The following is a 9,880-nucleotide window of genomic DNA, read 5'->3' on the forward strand; positions in this document are numbered from 1 at the left end:
CCCAGTAAACTGCTGAATAGGCAAAACTAGAGCAAAAACATTACTGTCCATATTTTCTTGTTGGCTCAACTATTACTGTATTAATTTTTACTTTTAGTTTTTGAACAGATATTTTTAAACTCTTTTGAGTTCTATAGATTATTTTTGTCAGAGTGGGTCTATTTTATAATCATTTTCCCAATAAATTAGTACAGAAGGTGATGGTCTAATTCAAATTTATGAATAGTTTTTTTTTCTGACAATGGGAAAGAATTTGCATCTTTAGCCTACTGCAAGGTAAAAATCAATAGAATATATACATAATCAAAAAGGCAGATGAAATTTAAAAAAACTATGTCATTCATTTATTGCAATTCCTACTTTTTCTTTGACATCTTTGTACTGAGGAACATTGCTTACTAAGTACATTTTATAAAATTAATTTATGAAAATTATTGCTCATTTTCTGTGTATTTATTCAATTTATATTTTATAATCTTTAGCAATTTACTCCTAGACTTATTTTAGAAGTAGGTTTTATTGGTAGCTGATCTGCAAGAAAAGGAAACAGAGTCAAATATATTGTTGGAGACAATAGCAGCTTCTTAGTGTAGTTGTCAAAAAATGTGTGTTTTTTGAACGAGGATAATGAAGCTAGGAGTGACATTTTAGTAAGTGGTCCTACGTATGCCTCTTCTCTGGAAAAATACACAGTGCAGTGATTATCTTTCTTCCCATGATCATCTTCAGAGTCAAACACTATTTTTACTCCATCAAATAATTAAGCGGAAACTTATGAAACTGCCAATATTAGACCATCTTTGACCCACAAACGTTAATCTCATTTACTTCTACCTATTATATCTCTGCCCTCTTGGTTTTCACGGGCTAGCATTTGGTCTGGGTGAAACTTTCCCCAGTAATTCATGTTTTACTCAAGAATTAGTTCACTTGCTCTACTTCTGGCCTAAAAATACTTCCCTGTCTTTCACAGGAAACCTAAGATTATTTTCTTGCTTTTTAACCATTATTTTTGGTCTATATCTACTCTGTATATTATAAATGTTATATTATACATTTCTCTGTATGTCTCTGTCTTTTACATAAGAAATGTCCTGGTTGGCCTTCTCTGTTCCATTTCTTTTTTCAGTAACTTTATATCCTACCTGTAAGGACAGTAGCAAACCCAGGGAAAGAGCAATGTGCCTGATAATCCTCCTGTAAATCTATTATCTCAAAACATCCGAGAATGAGATTGCATTGTCATTCTGAGCCAGCCCTTTCCTTACATAAAACTCAAGTTTAAATGGGGTCAATAACAGGATTTATTCAAAAGGGTTATGGCAAGATTAGGTGAAATAATATATAGGATAACATTGAATCCATTGATGAATCCCTATTAAAAGACTCTCTAGGCTGGCACAATATATTTCTATCATAGAGTTCACAGTACTATAGATAGGAAATTGAATGTAGTATATGAGAAAGACATGGGGCAAAATTCTACCCAGAGAGAAAGAAGAAAATTAAAAGTATGAGCTCTTGACATTTGTTGTAATTTGGAATTATTCGATTGCCTCTATTTCTAGTATTTTTAATCTTGGTGACTTGTTGTATGTTCTTAACTTTTCAACTTGTCTTTGCTTCTCTCATAAATATAGAAGGGCAGAAATGAGTCCCAAGTTAGTCAACGTAAGTAAATCGTTTAGACCTCTGGGCAATGTAACAAACAGGATTTTCTTAGACTTTTATTGAAAAATTAACACAAAGTCCTTTTCAATGTTATTTTGAAAGGAAAAATGAATATTCTCAGTGAAGAAATTTTAGTGTTGTCCTTTGTTAGAGATTTTTTGTTTTCATGAAAAGTGTACATGTCATGTGTTCAAGGTTAATTCAATTGAATCAATGATTCCTCAGATGGACTGATTGGATTCTTATGTTTTAAAGTACTGGAATCCAATAAAGCATATTTTATTTGAGGCTCAATTTATAAAGCAAATAGAAGTGTAATCATGTTTGTTGAAAGGAGACAGAGTTTTGAATCCTTGCCCTCTCGGTCTACTAATACTATAATTGGGATAGTATTTTAAATGTAATTCAAAATATATTCAAAGCCTCTGCAGTCTTCTTAAGCCTTTATATTCAAAGTGGAGATTTTCACCATATACTCAAAAGTTTGTGTTCAATATGGAGCATCAGGTGATAAGATAAAGTATCTGGTGTCTAAAAATCTAGAGTGTATGTGATATCAAATGATGTCATAAAAATCAATTTTAGAGTACGCCATCAATCTTACCTTGCTATTCATATAAGATTACTAATATCACTTAGGACACCACCCTGTACAAATATCAACAAAAGAATGTTTTCACAAAGAAAACTTAATAGAAATATGCCAATTGGGCAATAAATTATTTGATAAGTTAAAGCACAGGATCCTTAAGATGAATTTGAAAGTGTTCATGTATACAGTTTTTAAACTTAGAAAACCTGCAAGTAGTAAAGCTGAGATTCACAGTATGAGACTGTTAGGATTTGTCCTCTCCTTACACAAAAACCTACACAAAACAACTTATACAAAAGCATATGATATTTTGAAATTAAAGTACCATCCTGATTCAACATTTGCATTTATTACTTTAAACATGGATTGAATGAAAATGTTTTCTTTTATTGTATTACTTAGTTATCACAAATTTATTATTTACTTAGGGAGGTTATGAAAAAAATATAAATGAATGCAGAGAAATAGACAAATTGCATTAGCCTCACAATGTTCTTCATGCATGTAGAGAGAAATCTGTTATTTGAAATATAGCTTCATAAATTTGTATTTGCCATCATGCAACTGAGGATGGTTTTGTCTGACACATTGTTAAAAGCACTTTAATTATAGAAAATTTAAAACACTAGCTTCTATACTCAATTTACTTCAATTTTCAGAATTAATCACAATCTCACTATGCTATTTTGACAAGCATATCTTTTTTTGACAATAATGAACTACTTTACTGATACATTCATGTTTTGAAATAAAAGAATTAATTCAGAACTGATGTGTTCATATCTGCATTACTTCATCATTTTATTATCTGAGATAAATAGTGGAACATATTTTGATTGAAAACGCTTTTCTCTAATCTTTATGGGTCAAAGGAAATCATATACTTTCCCCCTAAGCTTTAAATGCCTTATTCCCTCAAATCAATTAAAAAACTCATTACTTTAGCAAATACTTTAGTAAGACAATAACTCTACCCGTTTTGAACTCAGTATAAAAAGGAAATGTATAAATTCAGCAAGTCATAATGACTAGATTTCAGAAGAAGTAAGAATAAAGAAGGAAGTAAAGAAAGAAGGAAAGGGAACATGTAGGAAAGGAGGGTAAAAGATGATGTCAAAATATAGCAACAATGTTTGAAGAACTTCCAACAAATTTAGCTTCTGGAATCCACATGATGCATTTATGAGAATGTATTATATAAAGTCATAACCCTCTTTATAAATCACAACATACACATTATTGTTGCCTAAGAAAATTTTTAATCTTCTCCATGATTTGACAATTACCCATCTGTAGTGTCCCTAATTATTTGGCTAAACTACATAATAAAAGCTGAAAATAATAATAGCAGTGATAATTGCCCTGAATCAATACAGCAATGATAAAAGTCTATCCCTGTCTTCTCGTAGGTGATTCAAACCATCAGCGCAGTAGACAGAGATGAATCTATAGAAGACCACCATTTTTATTTCACTCTCTCTGCAGAAGACACAAACAACTCAAGTTTCACAATCAGAGATAATCAAGGTAACACCATTCAGTCATAATGATTTTTTGACTCATTTTTCATAAATCACTTTTTTATTTTAATGGAACTTGAGGCATTGTTTTTCACACTGCTTTTAATATCATAATGTCAAGAAATAAAGCAAAAGAGTAATAATAAAAAAGTAAAAAAAGAAAAAAAAACCCTCAGAGTCAAGTTCTGAAAATACTGGCCACACTTCCTTCTCACTGCATTTTTTCAAATTAGAGGTGGGTTTTAAAAGTCACAGTGGCTATAAGCTCTTTTCTGTCTGACCCGGCAAACTTCATTGCAGTCCTGGATTCTCGATTCCTTCGTTATCTTTTTCTTTTTACATTTATATTTTTAGTTGTAGTTGGACACAATACTTTTATTTCACTTATTTATTTTTAATGTGGTGCTGAGGATCAAAACCAGGGCCTCACATGTGCTAGGCAAGTGCTCTACCACTGAGCCACAACCCTAGCTGTTCATTCATATCTTAATCTTCAGTATTTTTCTGAAGAGAAAATACCCTTAGTGTACTGTGAGGTGAGCTGTTTTTGATTCACAAATGTTTAAAGTCATCAATAAGGAGTTACAAATATATGAAAGTCGTTTATTTTTTTTTCTTTTCCCTCTAAACAAAATTATTTTATAAATCAAAGGATAAAATATTCTGGAATGATTTTGGGTAGAAAAAGAATTTCTCTTCCTTTTGTGTAGAAGTGGATTAATTATAGAAGGCCATTCTGCTCCTTTTAAATTTGCTTTAGGAAGAGATATTTGGCCATAATATAGATTTCTATTTAAACCTTTCTTTTTACCTCAAATATATAAGCCACACAATATCTATGACCAGATACCTGAGCCGTTCCTCCCCACCACTGGGTCTAGTCTCCAATTCAGAGATGCCTTTGGTGGGAGAGGGAACAGACACATGTCTCTATTTTATTTGTATCAAATTCTTAGTGAAAGTAGTTCAAATATATTTAGAGAAAAAATCCCACAAATATCAAATATAATATGTCTTATACATCTTTATAATAATTCAAAATATATTACTGAGGCAAAATAAATATAGCAAAACCTAAAGAATACAAGTTTGGTTTAATGTTTGTAGTCCCAAGTAAGGTAATAAAACACATTGAATTGAAAAGATGAGAACTGTTTCTCACCACTTAAATCTGCCTCATACATAAATTTCATGGGTTTTATGGACTTCAAGAGCATTATCTTTTTAGCATTGAAAAGATGATTTGGAAAAAGTTTTAACTACATATGCATTTCAAGAAGATTTCATTTATTTGCACTTTACTATCATCTTATAAAGTAGACTGATGGATTCAGAACATACTTAGGTATTGCAAAACTATTCTGAATAAAAAAATACAGAGGAAATATAGATCTAAGACGCAAAGAATCACATTGATAAACATCATTCAGAATATTTTGGGACTTGGGGAAAAACAATTTTACATTTTGAGTATGTGTTGGCCATTTTCATTAATATTTTGAGTGGCTTCTCTAGATAAAAATTGTTTGAAGATTCTCTGAATTTTAAAAATAAAATGAGTGAAGTCAAAATCAGATATCCTACTATTATCTTTCCCTAAAAGTAAAATCAGTTCTTTTTTCTATTTAGAAAACCTACTATTTGAGATCACATGCTTTAATAGTTATATAATAGAAAATCTATGTATTTCTAAGATGTATGAAAATAAAGGGCTCTAGATGTTAGAAAAAGCAGTGTTAGTGCAGTTGATCCAAATAAAACTGGTAGCATCTGCATAAAATTAATGCTAGTAACGCCTATAAATGCTCATATGTGGCTATAGAAATGTTTGCTCTGCTCTGCTTTTATTTTCCATATTTCTCAAAAACGTTTTGAAACTGATTTAAATAATTCATCTCATTTCACAATTAGGTAATGTCAAAGCATTAATTAATTTTCAGGGAACCTTCAAGTTGTCTTTTAATCAAAAATTTTCTCTTTTATTTGAACTTATTTAATCATATCTCTATAGTAGTGGCTCTAATACACAAGATGGATTGATTTATTTTATGTTGTTGATAAATTTTGGTATCTTGTTTTAGATAACACAGGTACAATTTTGACTAATAGAAGTGGGTTTAGCCTTCAAGAAGAGCCCAACTTCTTCATAACCATTTTAATTGCGGACAACAGGATCCCATCACTTACAAGTACAAACACACTTACCATACATGTCTGTGACTGTGATGACAGTGGGAATACACAGACCTGCAGTGATAAGAAACTCGTGCTTTTCTTGGGACTCAGGGTCGAAGTAATAATTGCTATTCTGATCTTCATTATGTTAATATGTGGTAAGTAGTGCTGAACTGAACATATCTCCACTTATTAAAGTAACATGATAAATATATAATTATGTTACAGCAGTATGGTTTAACTGCTATTCTAAATGTATTATAATTTTTAAACCAAATAGAATAAATGAAAAATAGAGTGGGCAAATCCACATTTCAAACCAAAGATCACTGATCCTTCAATTTTAAGAGTATGTGTATGTATGCCAGTTTATAAATGTTTTGACATATGCATTGCACAAATATAAGATATAAAAATACCTAAGAACAAGTGGGCACTTCTGTTGTCCAGAAAATTGTCCTCATGCCCTGCATGTGTTACAAAATTTTATCTTCATAGAACCTTATGAAGTAACAGTGGTTATGGCCACCTTCCCTGTCCTACCTGCTTCCCCAACCCTTTTAGAGGATTTTTGCATCTATGTTCATCAGTGATGTTGGTCTGTAGTTTTCTTTTCTTGCAGTATATTTGTCTGGTTTCAGTATCAAAAAGTGTTATTAGCCTCATAAAATGAATCTGGTAGTATTCCCTCTCCTAATTTTTCAGAAGATTTTGAGATTTACTGGAATTACTTCTTCAGTTGTTCAGTAGAATTCAGCATTGAAACCATGAGGTCCTAGACTTTAATATGGATTTTGATTATTGATTCAATATGCTTACTACTTATTGTTCTGTCCTGATTTCCAGTTTCTCCTTGGCACAGTGTTGGTAGCTATATATTTTTAGGAATTTATCTATTAATTCCAATTACTTGGTCTGTGATAGTTTACAGTATGTTTTATTATCCTTTATTTTCTGATATCAGTTATGATGCCTCATCTTTAATTTCTAATTTTACTAACCTGAGACTCCTCACTGTTTTCTTTTTGTATAAAATAGTACCAATATATTTATCTTTGTGAAAATTCTAACATCCCTTCATATGTGTTTCAAATCCTATCCCTGATGTGCTGAAAAGATATGTAAATCCAAGGATGTAGAAAGGTTAGTTAGTTAGATGTGCACACACACACACACACACACACACACACACACACACTCACACACAAGCATGCACCTGCATATGCACACACAGTTTTTCTTCTAATTAAAGTGTTCTGAAATTCTTCTGTTTCTACATTTTGCTAAAACTATTTTGTGTAATAAATATTGATCTGCACAAACCAGTATTATGATTCAAATGCAAGATAGTTTGGAGTTTCTGAAATTAATGTGGTATCATGGGGCCCAGGCTCTGAAACAACTTTCTTAATTTGAAGATGACCTTTCTGTCTCCTAGCTGGGTCTTTCTGGGGATGTGATTTAAATGCTTTTAGGCTTTACTTTTCTCCCTCTTAAAGGAATATAACATATATGTGAATTTAATAAGAACTAAATCAATAAATAAATATAAATTTTTAGAAGAAACTGACATATATTTTGTGGTCAATAAATACCAACTTAGAAAATAATCATGTCACAGAATGTCCCCTTAATGTGGAATATCAAACTGTCCTGTTCTGAACTTACTTTAACCGGACTCATTGTCACTAAGTTTTCCAAGTGTATTCAGATTGGAAAAATGCTCTATTAATCTACTTGGTTCCATTTTAATATTTGAGAAAAGTAAAATTTGAATTCTAAATTGTTCACAGAAAACAGTTCAATGTATTTTCACAGTGTTTTCCCTCTAAGTCATCAGCAAGAATGTTTGTTATCTTCTTCCTTATGTCATTTTGCAAGTCCAGTTTTAAATTACTTTCCGTCACGTTATCTTCAAAATCAAGGTTGTGTCTGGAGCTTTTAACAAGCTCAGGATTGTGGAGTTCATTATGCTCTGTGTGTGTTCATTCATATTCTGATACATTTTCTTCATCAGGTTTTATATTTTTGATGTTGGCGCTTAGACAACAAAGAAAGCAGATCCTCTTTCTTGGAAGAGAATATCTTCTGCTACGATGATGAAGGAGGTGGAGAAGACACAGAGGCTTTCGACATTGCCGAGTCAGAAGCACCGCTGTGATGGGGGAACACAGGGCTCGGAAGACCACCTCGCAGAGATCCGGAGCCTCTACAGGCAGTCTCTGCAGGTGGGCCCCTACAGCGCCCTCTTCAGGAAATTCATCCTGGAGAAGCTGGACCAGGCGGACTTGGACCCCTGCGCCCCACCCTTTGACTCCCTTCAGACCTACGCCTTCAAGGGCCTGGGGTCCTTGGCCAGCTCCCTGAGCTCCTTAGGGTCAACGGACACCGACCAGGATGAAAATTTTGATTACCTTAATGAGCTGGGACCTCGATTTATAAGATTAGCATGTATGTTTGGTTCTGCAGTGCACTCCAACAATTAGGACTTTTTACCATAAAAAAATCCCCAAAGTGCTAATGCCCATTTGATCTAAATGCGTTGTGTGGTCTGGCTTTCTGCAGCGTGGTGAGCGTGCGTTTGTAGTTTTCCGATGTCCTTGAGTACATTGTCCTTAAAGAAAAATGTTGGAAGAGATGCACATAAATAGACCTCAATTGCTAGTGCAAGCCAGTGCCACCTCATGACTGCAATGTTCCTGATAAGATCCATTATATCCAGGGCAAATTCTCAAAGTGTTTATTTGCCTAACCTGAGAAAGAGAATCAGGCCCTCCAATGTTGTTTCATTCGTTCAATTGTTTTATTCCCGCAAATTAAGAATAAAGCATTGATGAGTGAGGTTCCTGATGATATATATAGAGAAAATTTATCATCTGGAGAATCTGATGGTTACATAGACATGTAAAAACATTTATGTTACATTAATAAGCGGGACTGTGAAAGATTCTATGAATCATTTGGGTTTGATATTTTAAAATTCTTGCCAAGAAGGCTCTTTAAACCTCATTTAAAATTTGTACATATATTTGATATAAATGAATTACTCAGATTTATATAAGTTTGTGCTGTTTTCTATATTATAGTTTGACATTAAAGAGGTGCAGGAAAATATACTTTGGAATTTTTCATAGATTATTTTCATATTGCAACCGAATATATACTTTTATCATACCAAAATACAATAGTGAAAAGCATGTCAACATTTACTTATCAATAAATTTAAACTTTATAAAACTGGTATAAAATATGAAAAAATTTAAATAAATTTTTATTTCTACTAAAAATGAGAAATAAGTGAAAGGATTCATTTTGATGCAAATTTGAACTCTTTTTAAATATTATAATAAACCACACAGACTCATACCACTCATATTATAAAGTGTGATATGATTCTCAGCATTTCCTTTTCTATTAACAGCTTGCAATATAACTGATGTTCACTGCCATTTTTTAAAAATAGAAAATGAGGTGCAATAGTTACTTTTATTGTGATATTGTAAAGGAAATAAATTCTAAGCCATAATATTATACTATAAGACAACACAACACTTTAATTTCCATCAATTTGTAAATAATGGCCCTTATGATATCCAAATCAAGATGGACTTCCAAAATTATAGTTTGAAATTAAAGCACCGAATATGGTGCTCTTCAAAATGCTTCATATGAACTTTTTTTATTAATAGCATGTAAGACTGATCTGAACCAAATTGGCAATATATTCTTAAATCAAAATCAAATATTTCAAGTCATTTTGAGTTTTGGTAGGGTAGTGGAATGTTTATGCATTTTCCCTCTAGACTTTGAAACTTGAACATCCATAGTTTATAATTAAAAAATTTATTTTTATCATAAGAATCTAGGAATCATTAAGTTGGTGACACAGATATCATTACTTTACAAAAAGATGAGAAAATCA

The 9,880-nt window shown here is 32.0% G+C and overlaps 1 pseudogene; it reads left to right on the plus strand.

The window, feature by feature from the left end:
- LOC144374186 (cadherin-19-like) overlaps window positions 1-8,444 on the plus strand; it is a 32,223-nt pseudogene extending 23,779 nt beyond the window's left edge.
- Window positions 8,445-9,880: the final 1,436 nt, after the last annotated feature.

Source organism: Ictidomys tridecemlineatus, unplaced genomic scaffold (genome assembly GCF_052094955.1).
Source record: "Ictidomys tridecemlineatus isolate mIctTri1 unplaced genomic scaffold, mIctTri1.hap1 Scaffold_609, whole genome shotgun sequence".
In the NCBI taxonomy this organism is placed as follows: Eukaryota; Metazoa; Chordata; class Mammalia; order Rodentia; family Sciuridae; genus Ictidomys; species Ictidomys tridecemlineatus.